Here is a 13,055-nt window from a genome sequence, read left to right on the forward strand (position 1 = left end):
GGATCTTCCCGGACCGGGGCACAAACCCGTGTCCCCTGCATCGGCAGGCGGACTCTCAACCACTGCGCCACCAGGGAAGCCCTAAATTTATATTATCAAGAAGGCAGTTTCAACTTATGCTAACAAACATCATCTTTGAAAATGAAATATACCTAACATTTTTATATAACCTCTTTTAAATATGATTATACGCAAGATGTATAGGTAAAGGCACCAATAAAGATAAACTATAGTTACATGTTTTATTTTTACAAAAACCATTCATAATATTTACAAACAGCTTAATGATACAGAAGAAAAATTAAAATTGACAGATACAGTTTTCCCCTTGCCCAGATTTACAGAACTATATTGATAGATAAGAGTTAAAAAACATTAGGAAGATATTATAGTGTATGTGCCATAGCCAATCTGAAGACACTGAATTTGGAAAGCAATCTTATTGCTAGATATGAATTAGGTTATCAAGGCTGAGATTTATACTTATGGGGTGAATGATAGGAATTTCAGGGCTGTGGAAACGTCAGGCTCATTTTTCTCACATTTTATGTTTAATGTACCTTTGGTAGAAGGTCTCTGTGGGAAGAGAAATGTGGGTGTAAAATAAAGTTTATCTTTTACAGTCTGGGATAAATGATAGTCGAGAACATTATCTTTTTAGCATAAACACTTATCTACCTAAATATATATTTCAAGAGCAGTATCACTATATTGCAGTTATTAAAGCAGTTTTCAGAGATCTCTTCTCCAAGTTCCTCCACCCAATTTATCATTCCACAAAATATTCACCACTTCTCCCCACACTTACAACAAGTGTTATATCCATAAGCATCAATACCCTTAAAAAAGAGAAAGAGAAAGTATTCTTTTATCTTTGAGTTCCTATTTCAAAGATATGAATGAGTTTCAATTCTATAAAGCTGCAATAATTTCTTAAGTCTGAAGGTTTATGTTCATTTGCATAACTAAGAATATACAAAATAAAACTAGAGAAGTTTCTATAGTCAGAAATGTCGATCTCTGGTCTTTCAAAAAAAATTCTAGAAAGCCCACTAAAAAGTTGCTATTTAACTCAAGAATCAGCTGAGACATCCATTTGGACTCTGCTGCAAGTCTTGAAGGGAACACAGTAAATATAACAAATATTCACAAAGTTACAAGTCTATTACAGTGGTTTCAACCCATTCTGCACACTAGAATCACTTCAGTAATATGAAAAAAAATTACAGACACAGGGCCCTGGCCCCAGACGTTATGATTTAATTCATATTGTAATGCGGTGTGGACATTAGCAGTTTTAAATGCTCCCCAGATGATTCTAATGTGCAGCTAGGGTTCAGAACGACTGACTTATACTTTACTTAATTAATGCTGATCAATTTATAAGAGCAAGCAACTGCCACTCAAAATATTCCATATTGGTTCAGAAAATATTGCTTGAAATGCAGAATACTGCTGTATATTCAGAAACATTTGGACCTGGTACTCCATGTTAGACATGTATTATAGTATTTGGATTAGCTTTACTTCTTTTGGGGTTACCCTTGACATTATAAGGGTGGGGACAAAGGTGCAGGGAAGAGAAATCCTTAATAAGACATTAGTTTGAGAGACAACAGTGTGGAATTCATGTGGGACAATGTTGTGGAAACACAAAACAACTTGTCACACAGTCTCAAGTACCTATAGATCATTTGGATAGAGTTTAGGGTATAGCCAATTGGACTAACAAGTTTATTGAACCCTCAAGAAAAAATATCTCCCCAACCCCTGGTCAGTATCCAGTATGAAGTCCCAAGCGTCTCTATTAAAAGAGGATGTTCCCTAAAGTTTTGTGCCAAAAAAAGAAAGAAAAAGAAAGAAAGAGAGAGAGAGAGAGAGAGAGAGAGAGAGAGAGAGAGAGAGAGGAGGAAGGAAAGAAGGAAGGAAGGAAGAAAAAAAAGAGAAAGAGAAAAAGAAAAGGAAAAAGAAAAGAAAAAATACTTCTGATTGCATTTTAAACGTTTCAATTCTAGAGTCAGACAACCTCCAGACACCAGGCCTCCTATCTAGCCTCACATCCTAGTAAAAAAAGAATTAATCACAAGATGCTTTGGTAATAAACAGGACCCCCAAGATGTGATAGGTTTAGCTTTAGGCCGTAAGATTTCATCTGAAACTATTCTGCCTCAACTGAAATCACAAAACATTGAGCAATCTATCTGTATCACTATAGCTCTTCCCCAGTAGAAACAGGATCACATGACTGAGTTTAACTCATGTTGTTGAACAGATCACAAGCATGTCTAAAGACACCATGAATGTTTAATACTTTACACATCTCATAGCCCTCAAAATTTAGAAGCTCAAAGGAAAAAACCATCACCGAGATAAATCAAAATAAGAAAATTCTACATGCACGTATTATGAGGCAAAAGAATGTGAAGGGATTTTTATAAAACATCTTCCATAAAGACAAAAACTGAAATCAATCACCATAAAGCACATGAAAGTTGTTTGATTTAGATGGTAACCTGTTGTTTCTTCATATTACACTTAGAATTATCTAAGCTTTTCCCACCAATGCTAAGTATCTGACACCAGGCTCCACTCCCTGCTGTTTTGTGAAGTTTGAGAAGTAGCAAATCAAATTTCCTAGAGCAGCTCCCCAAATGGGTTCTTCCCTGCAGAGTCCAGCAAATCAAGTCTCAGGGGTATCCCTCAGTCTACTGAGCAACTTGGGAAACATATCTCAAGGTATTTGTATGAGACAATTGAAGACATCCTTTTACTGAAAGGACACTGAGATTTACTTTCAGCTTAGAAAAACATCAAATATTTGAATTGGATCAGTAAAGTAACTCTTAGCAAGAGTCTGGGTACAGCTTTCATAAATCTTTTTCTATTCCTTACTTAAATTATCCTTATAAATGCTTGTGCATTCTGCTGTTTGCTTTCTTGTATACATTAGGTGAACTGAAATTCCATCTACATTGTTCAAGTGGGATTCTTGTTTGCTCACAAAGGTAATTAAATCGTATTTTTCAGTTAAATAGGTGAACGTCCTTATTTAGACAGCATATAATATAAATAGGTGAATGTCCTTATTTAGACAGCATATAATAAAAACTATTGTGAATAGTTTTCTTTGAATCTAATATGCGAGCCTGAAATAAGTGAGCCTGTTGAATAGTGATTAAAATGATAAAAGAATAGAAATTAAGAGAGAGAGAACAAAGGGCCACCCTCTTCCCCAAGTCTTGCTTTTCTCATATATTTAGTTGCTTTGTTTTATATTTTTTCCAAAAGGCTGAGAAGTTAAGCAGTTCATTTGCCTTGATCCTAAACACCGTTTTATTTCCCGTGTTAGGATGTGATCAGGAATTGTAATTTTTGAAAAACTGGAAATGTTCATACAGTCAGTGTGTCAAGGCTGTCCATCACCCATACTGAGCTATAAGAGAGTTATAAGAGTTGAACTGTTGAGGGTGCTCTGATCCAATCCCAGAAATGAAAGTAGTTAGAATGAAAGGTAAAGAATTGGTACACAGCAGGCACTGAAAAGCAGATTTCCCCAGTTGCCAAAAAAGCATTGAGTGGTTCAATACAAACTAAAAAGACAACTGGGATTAGAGTAAAATGTGGAATGAAACCATTTTATAATATATATCATTTCCCAGACTGAGGCAAGGTTAACATGTATTTACTAAACTACTTTGTAGGTCATTCATTTCAGACACTTAAACATTACATAGTTTTTCATAATCAATGCAAATAGTTCATGCTCACAATTCTATAATTCACATCTAAGATGTAAGCTATATGAAGCATGGAAGATACATAAAAAATACTCTGCCTTATCTTTGTATACTAAAACAAAAACTGACAAATGAAGTATAATCATCCAATAAAATACTCCAATATTTAAGATTTGGCAAAGAAAGCATCCTAAGATAGTTTATTAAGAGACATAATTTTTAAAAAATAATGCCAAGACTATTTAACATTTTAAAAAGTAGAAAGGTGTCAGCAGACATTAAAACCATGGGAAGTAGTAAAGCCACTACCAGTGGAACACTCTAGAGTTTATTTACATAGTTTAGTGACTTCCCAGCCATCAAAGGGAATTAGAGTTTTCTTAAATTATAAATTCTCATCTAAAATAACCCTCTTGTGGGTAAAAAGGACATATTCATTCTTTTCCTTTCAACAGGAATACCTGTTAAAGAAAATTTTAGCAAATTGTAAAGTATGCTCTCTATTTCTTGCATTATCCCTGAAGAAAGTCATTTATGGTCAGTCAATGATTTGCATGAAATACCTCGGTTCTTGCCAAATTTTTATCCACTTGGTTTTAAAAAATTTTACATTTTACTACAAAACATACAAATATTTCACAAGCTAAACCAGTTTGAAATTTTCTACTAGTCACATGTAAATTATCCATTCTAATTTTAAGCAAAAGTAAATATGGCAAATACATTCTGATTTCTACTTTATGTAGTAAATACAATTATAATGTAGCTGTCATTGCCACCATTAAAATGAATACAACGCACGAAACGTTTAATCACCTCAAAAACAACTTGAGGGTGTATAGCAAGATGTGTATTTAAAATGAACATTGATAAAAATTAAACTTGCTGTGGAAGTTTGGCTCGCAAGTGTATATCTTCCCTCAACTTCTCTTTTTATAAGTTGGAAGATGTTAATATTTTACTATTTTCTTACAATGTTTAATTCACAAAAGTGGTTAAAGTGATTCCTACAATCCTACATCTATTTTTCTACCAACTGGCGATGAGAGAAGCACATATTTTCCAACTTCTGATCTAGATAGTGGTTAAAGAAGAATTTCAAATCATGAAACAGCTAAACAACTTGAAATCTAAAGTTTCTTCCCAACTTCATAAAAAAAGCACATTTGAATAAACCTTAAGAAACAACTTACCTTACCTTACTGTGCTAGACTATCATTCAAAAAAACTTCGTAAGATTTTAATGCATTCAGATGCCGTTCAAAGCTTACACTGAAAAAAAATTGTGAGCTGGAATTTTAAATTCAATCCAAGAAGCGCACAGCAAAGTTCAGTTTTTAAATAAATTCTCCCCAAATAACACATTCACAGAAGCATGAGTAAATGTATTACCTTTATGTTAAAAGAAGAAACGTCCCTGGTTCAGTTTGGTCTGCAAATGATTGCAGTGGCCACAGCCGAAACTGGCCGCAGGAACAGAGCACACAGAGAGCGACCAGGGAGTCTCAGGAGTAGCTCCTCGGAGCGGCGGGACAGACGGAATGACAAGCACATGCAGATTGCTTTGAATTAAGCATGTTCGTTCGGGGCTGGAACTTTCCGTATTTGCTCTCCTATAGGACAGGAGAGTTTTTCTCCTACTTAACCCCTGGGGGCAAGGTCTCAATAATGGTAACAGCTGGCATACAGAGGGGCTTGATCTGAGCAAAAGGTCAGCAAGCCAGGATATGAAGGTGACATGTAATTTCTAGCCTTTTCCTGCTTCTACAGGGAAATTGCACGAAGGGCTGTTTTTAGTTATAACTTCCTTTGATCTTTTGGATTTAAAGTTACTTAGTAGATTAAAGCCATGCTAGCTGATATTATTTGCTTGCTTAGGCTAACTTAAGTGTTACAGATTCAGTTTTCTGACACATAGGGCTACTGCATTTAAAGTAACACAAATAAACACCAATCCGTGTTTATTTCCAAGTTCCGGGGATTCTTGTGTTCTTTCACAAATGGCTCTTGAGACTTTGCTTTTAAGGCAGAAAGTTCATAATTTTTAAAAGAGGCAGAGTCTTGTCTATTAAAAAGGAAAGTATTATTTAAAGCAGTTGTGTTTCTCTTCAATTTTCCTAAACAAAAACAGTTTGTTACATGAATTTGACACTGCTTTTTTAGAAATTTGTGGTCCTATTGATGCCAGTATTAAAAATTTCACAGCCACAACAACATAAAAACCTTACAAAAACCTGCAAACAAATGCTTTAAATTTACACATGACATCCATTGGCAAATAAGTGATCATTTACTGCATCCATGAAATCTAACTTTTCATGACTTCTTTAATAAAAACGTATAAACAACTCTTTTAACAGGCTGTACTGATAGCAATTTCAAAATTAAAGACGATAACATGAGTAATCAAAGAAAAAATAGGTAAAATTGGACTTCATCAAAATAAAAAAAAACTTTTGTACATCAAAAAACATTATCAAGAAAGTGAAAAGAAAACCTACAGAATGGGAGAAAATATTTGCAAACCATATAACTAAAAGGCTAGTAAGCATAAAAAACTTACAAATCAGCAATAAAAAGGCAAATAATCCAATTTAAAAATAGGCAAGGTTTTGGAATAGAGATTTTTCTAAAGAAAATATCCAAATGGCTAATAATGCACATAAAAAAGATGTTCAACATCACTAGTTATTAAAGAGTGCAAATTAAAACCACAATGAAAAACTACTTGACATCCACTAGGATAGCTATAATCAAAAGAAGAAACAGGGGCTTCCCTGGTGGCGCAGTGGTTGGGAGTCCGAGTCCGCCTGCCGGTGCGGGGGACGTGGGTTCGTGCCCTGGTCCGGGGAGATCCCACATGCCGCGGAGCGGCTGGGCCCATGAGCCATGGCTGCTGAGCCTGCGCGTCCGGAGCCTGTGCTCCGTGATGGGAGAGGCCACAGCAGTGAGAGGCCCGCGTACCGCAAAAAAAATAAAAAATAAAAATAAAAAAAAATAAGAGAGGGAGGGAGAGAGGGAACAAATACTGGCAAGGATATGGAAGAACTGGAACATCATACACTGCTGGTGGGAACATAAAATGGTATAGCCACTGTGGAAAATGGTCCAGCAGTCCCTCAGAAAATTAAACATAGAGTTACCATATGACACAGCAATTTCACTCCAGGTACACTTGATCCTCATTATTTGTGGATTCCGTATTTGCATATTTGCCTACATGCTAAAATTTGTGATCCCAAAATAATCCTCACGGTGTTTCTCAGTCCTTCAGACATGTACATACACAGAGTAGGGGAAAATTTGAGTCTTCCAATAAACATGTTCCCAGGTGAGGTTGAACAAGGTGACACACTGCCTTCTTGTTTCAGTTCTCACACTGAAAACAAGTGTTCCTTTTGCAGTCTATTTTGGTGCCATGTTTTTCACATTTTTGTGCTTTTGTTGGCAATTTCACTGTTTAAAATGGCCCTAAAGTGTCACGTGCAGTGCTGTCTAGTGTTCCTAAGCTCAAGAAGGCTGTGATGTTCCTTACAGAGAAAATACATGTGTTAGATAAGTTTACTTAGGCATGAGTTAATGGTGCTGTTGGATGTGAGTTCAATGTTAATGAATCAACAACATATATTAGATAAGGTAACTTTAAACAGAAACACACACAAAGCAAGGTCATGTATTGACTGTATGTCAAAAATGTGACCAGAGTCTTGAAGGAACCTAACCATGATTCAGTATTCACTAATTCAGTGTCTGCAGAGACTTTAAAGAATGTAACTACTGCAAATGAGGAGAATCGACTGTATATATACCCAAGAGAATTGAAAACGTATGTTCATAAAAAACTTGTAATGAATGTTCATAGCAGCATTATTCACAACAACCAAGGAATCAACTCAGATGTCCATCAAATGATGAATGGATGAGCAAAATGTGGTACACACATACAATGGAATATTATCCAGCCATAAGAAGGAATAAAGCACTGATACATGGTACAACATGGATGGACCTTGAAAACACCATGCTAAGTGAAAGCCACACACAAAATGTCACATACTGTATGATTCCATTTACATGAAATATCCAGGATAGTCAAATCCATAGAGATAGAAAGTAGATTAGTGGATGCCAGGGGTTAGGGGATGGAGACAGAGGACAGGGAGCGACTGCTAATAGAGTTGGAGTTTCTTTTGGGGTGATAAAAATGTTCTAGAATTAGATAGTGATCATGGTTGCATAGCTTTGTGAATACAGTAAAACCCATTGAACTATACACTTTAAAATGGTGAATTTTATGGTACGTGGATTCTATCTTGATAGGAAAATAAGGAAGGTATAATATTCTAGCCATTAGCCCAATGGTTCTCAAATTTGAATGTGCATCAGAATCTCCTAGAAGGTTTGGGAGGAGGCAGATTGCTGTGTCTCATCCCCGAAGATTCTGATTCTGAGGTCTGGGATGGGGCCGGAGAATTTGCTTTTCTGCGTGTCCGCAGGTGATGCTGACTCTGCTGGTCTGAAACCCACATTTTGAGAACCAGTGTATTAAAGACAGTGTATGAACTTTTAGAGGGTAGGAAAGGTAATTTTCATCTCTGTATCTTCTAAATTTACCTAGAAAAGAGCCAGTCTTGGGGATGAAAAAGACAGGGAGGAAGGGAGGGAAAAGGAGAAGTATTTACTCAAGTAAATATATTGAAGAGTCAGTCCCTGAAATCTTAGGGTATGCTGGTTTCATGCCATATGTATGCCAAATGCTGTAGTACCTAAAAATCCCCCAAAAGGAATTACAGAATTTAAATGAAAATGAAGGTATTTTTAACATTCTTCGATCATCTGAATAGTACTTTGGCTTAGTTTATTAAAACAGCTAATCCCATTTCATTGTGCGTGTTACTGCAAGAGATGTAAACAAAGGTTCTAGAGTTGTGGATCCCATAAATTACTTCAAGAAACCTCTTAAATTAGTTAAGATGTCACAGAAACCAAAGACCTGAACTCAACTCATAAACATGTAAATTCTTATATCCATTTTTAGCAAAGGTACTGATTTGTACATTTAATCACTTTATTTAAAAATGGGTCTATGTTAAAATACAATTACAATGCAATTTAAAGTATACTGATGGTATTGTCACATGGAATCCATTATTATTTTGTAGATAATAATCAAGATTATTTCCTATCTCTTTGTATGTTTCTCAACATACTAAAGTGAAAAAGAAAATGCTAATAACCTTACAAAGTTCTAAGGTTCTCTGAAAACAGTATCCCTTTTTTTCTTAGATCACATTACTTAGGTATCTTTCTTCATTACTAGGAACACGGAAAGGTTACAGGAGAGGGACAGAGAGACAAGAGCTGGCCAGAGAGGCACAACAGTTAGTACTTTTTAAAAAGTGAAAAAAACACCTGCTGGTTCATTAAACTCTTTCACATCTGAACTCAGTCCAAAATGTGATTCTAGATGTTGTTATATTTATTGACATTTAGAAGTCCCATCTATTAATCTTTGTGTGTGTGTGTGTTAAATGTCAAAACAGTTACGAATGAGTAAACCGTGGTCTAAGGTAGATGGTAGAGTTCTGCTTCAGCAAGATTTTTACTTCAGTAGGGTCAAGTCAATAGCTTTGTCATTGGAAAGTACAAGTTCAGAAAAGTAATGACAGGAAAGTTCTTCAGATAATATTCTACATTGTGTTTTAGTGTTTCTAGAGTACAGATTGTTAGGTACGCGCTAAAGACTTCAGCCCAGAACATTATTATGTTGCTCAAGTCAGAGCCAGAACAGGGAAATCAGTGGAGTCCTAAAGTGCAGTCTCAGCTCTGCCACTCACTAGCTCTGTAACCTTGAACCAGTCACTTAATCCAGAGGTTAGGGCCTCCTACTTACAAAGTCCATACATTAGATGAAATAATCTCACAGGTCCCTCTCGACTCTGATTTCAGTTTTTATGAATTTGGATACCACTCAAATGGATAAAACGAATCCCAGTTTTACTATTCAAATTTGGATTAAGAAAAAAACTATACAGTCAAAGTCGAGTCAGTGAGTTTGGAGCAAAGACCATAATGCAAGCAAATTGAAGCAGAAACAAAATAACTGTGATGCTTAAATTCCTTTCCATCAAGGTGGAAATACGTGTGTCAGTCTTACATATTCCTCTCACCTGAATTTACATTTTAAAATCTTATCACTTCTTTGTAAATCTCATTTCCTGTTGAAAACTCTACCTCCAAAAGCTACAATTCTTACAAATGAAAGTGTTATCACCTTGCTTATCTTCCACAGTCTGATATCCAAAGAATCTGCTCTTCACCGTCATAGTAACCTCCAGCCCTGGAGTCCTTAACCGTGTCCTCTTCTAGTTTTCCTTGCTTTGCACTTTCTTCATACATATCTGATAGTCAGCATTTATTTACTTTACAAGCCTTTTACTGTGCCAGCCTTTCAAAGGTCTCCCCTAAACTTGCTCTCCCACTCTTTTTTTTTTCCTCCAAGGTTCACGAATGTTACTGAAAAAAAGTCACCAGAGAGGGAAGCGGAGACCTCAACCAAATGCAGACTCTCACCTCTGGAGGGTTCTCCGAGCTACTGAGATTCGTCTCATCTATCACAGATTCTTCACTGAAATCCCCACAGGGACTGCTGGAAATCTTTCCCACGCTCCCCACCTTAACCCTCTCTGTGAAAACTGCTATCTATTTTATGAAAAAGAATGAAACTTTTTGACCACGAGTGCCTGCAAATATTACCATCTCTACCCCAAACTTTTTCTGGAACTCATCCCTTATCTCCCAAAATGTCCATGCCTCTTTCCTAAATTAACTACTTACACACTAGGTCTGTGCTACCCAATAAGGTAAGCCACTAGCCACATGCGACTACTTATATTTAAAGTAATTAAAATTAAATGCAGTTAAAATTTTTGCACTCAGGCTGCACTAGCCGCATTTCAAGTGCTCAACAGCTACATGTGGCTCGTGGCTACTGCACTGGACAGAGCAGAAAGAAAACTTTGCCCATCACTGCAAAGTTTCATTGGACAGCGCTCCCCTAGATCTACATGCTCCAGATCACTGCCCTGTTTCTTTAGCCTGTCTCACTTGCCCTCCCCAAGTCCATCTACAACACTTCTTCTTTGCTAGCTCCTTCATTATTTCCTTAGAAAAAATGTTTCCTTTTCCCCCAGCCTAAACATGTAATCCTTCTCTTGGCCTGCTAGTGTTCAGGTCTATTTTTTCCTTTCCTTTCACTGCCAGGCAATACTCAAGCCTCACCTCCTCTCATTCCTTAACTTCTAACAATCTTACTCACCATCTAATACAACTGTTCCTTCAAAATCAAAATTCAGTGGTCCTTTCTCAATACTCATTTTTAAAAATATTTATTTATTATTTATTTTATTTATTTTATTTATTTATTTTGGCTGCACCAGGTTTTAGTTGCAGCACACAGGATCTTCATTGTGGCATGCAGCATGTGGGCTTCTTTTGTTTTTTGTTTTTGCGGTACGCGGGCCTCTCACTGCTGTGGCCTCTCCTGTTGCGGAGCACAGACTCCGGACGCGCAGGCTCAGCGGCCATGGCTCACGGGCCCAGCCGCTCCATGGCATGTGGGATCTTTCCGGACTGGAGCACGAACCCGTGTCCCCTGCATCGGCAGGCGGACTCTCAACCACTGCACCACCAGGGAAGCCCCATGTGGGCTTCTTAGCTGTGGCATGCGGTATCTAGTTCCCTTGCCAGGGGATCTGGGCCCCCTGCACTGGGAGCACAGAGTCTTACCCACTGGACCACCAGGGAAGTCCCAATATTCATTTTCTTTCCATTTCTTCATTTCCCAGCCCCACTGGCAATCTCTTTTCTCTTTGCTCAGTTTCCATTATTCTAACACTCTCTACCTCTTTAACCTCTATCCCATTTTCTTGGCAGATCCTCTGAATTCTCTTATTCTAAATCTTAGGCAATGTCCAAGGGTCTGTCCTTTGTCCTTTCTGCTCTATACTTGCTGCCTATGTCATCACATTCAACCTTTTTTCTAAGTTCCACTTTTGCCACTTTTGCTTTCTAAGGACATTTCAATATATATGTCCTGCCAGCAGCTCAAACTCAATAAAGTACAATACAAATTATCTTATCATGTTCAAATAACTTCTTGATTTTCCTGTTTCTATCTACACAGTCACTTAAGCCCCCAAATTTTAACTTAAAATATTTATTTATTGAACACCTGATCTGCACCTTTGACCTTTACACCGTCATGTACCCTTATTTATTTGTGCTCAAGACCTAGCCATTGTCACATAAACCCTCCCTTCCTTTCCATTCCCTATCCCACTTGCTATGTACTATTCCCTGGAATTACTGCAACAGCCTACTAAATGTGACCTAATCTATGGTCCCCTAAAATTCCAATCTAAGCAACACAGAGCTTCCGATTCATCATCATAACAGAAAGATCTAACCAAGCTGCTCCTCAGTCCAGAAAACACAAATGGCTCCTCCATGCCACTAAGTAAAGTTTAAACATCTTACTTAGCTGGCACGCAAGACCCTCCAGTATCTGGGCCCTTTCTCTTCCTACTCAGTGCCCTTGCCAAACAGAATTTGCTTTACTCCAAACAAGCTTGCACACAACCCCTCAGGGCTTATGCTCTTCTGTCCACTTGCAATCGTCTTTGTTCACATTTCCAGCTGCCATCATCCCATCCATTCTTTTTTTTTTTTTTTGCGGTACGCAGGCCTCTCATTGCTGTGGCCTCTCCCGTTGCGGAGCACAGGCTCCAGACGCACAGGCTCAGCGGCCATAGCTCACGGGCCTAGCGGCTCCGCGGCATGTGGGATCTTCCCGGACCAGGGCACGAACCCATGTCCCCTGCATCGGCAGGCAGACTCTCAACCACTGCGCCACCAGGGAAGCCCCATCCCATCCATTCTTTACAACACATGCCAGACAACATATCTTCCATGAAGCTTTCTCTGATTGCCTAAGACAGGAAATCTTTCATCCTCTCCTAAGTTATTGACCCTGAGAGCTATCTTATGGCACTTAGCACGTGTTAATTTTTTTTATCATGGTCATTTGTATATGTCTCTTACCCTCTTAATCTACACCTAACAGCACAAGCTCTTTTGTTATCATTTTTATATTCCTTAGGAAGATCCAGTACCTGGTAGGTACTTGACAAATACTGAAAAAATGATTTTTTACAATTTGTTACTATTACCTATACCCTTTATTAAACAGAATAAATGTAGTTTTGGAATGTAGTCTGCAAAATAAAATTCAATACACAAAATCCTATTTTCCTGCTG

General features: G+C 37.5%; 1 protein-coding gene across 3 annotated transcripts in view; it reads right to left on the reverse strand.

The window, feature by feature from the left end:
- DISP1 (dispatched RND transporter family member 1) overlaps positions 1–13,055 on the reverse strand; it is a 198,404-nt gene that overhangs the window by 59,364 nt on the left and 125,985 nt on the right. Inside the window, exon 1 of one of the 3 annotated variants that reach the window (XM_024750474.1) lies at positions 5,130–5,192. The exons of the other annotated variants lie outside the window; for them this stretch is intronic. The gene's annotated coding sequence lies outside the window, so the exon portion shown is untranslated. Of the gene's footprint in view, positions 1–5,129; positions 5,193–13,055 lie in introns of those variants that run through there. 3 annotated transcript variants of the gene reach the window in all.

This window comes from Neophocaena asiaeorientalis, unplaced genomic scaffold, assembly GCF_003031525.2.
Source record: "Neophocaena asiaeorientalis asiaeorientalis breed wild unplaced genomic scaffold, Neophocaena_asiaeorientalis_V1.1 scaffold430, whole genome shotgun sequence".
Taxonomy (NCBI): Eukaryota; Metazoa; Chordata; class Mammalia; order Artiodactyla; family Phocoenidae; genus Neophocaena; species Neophocaena asiaeorientalis.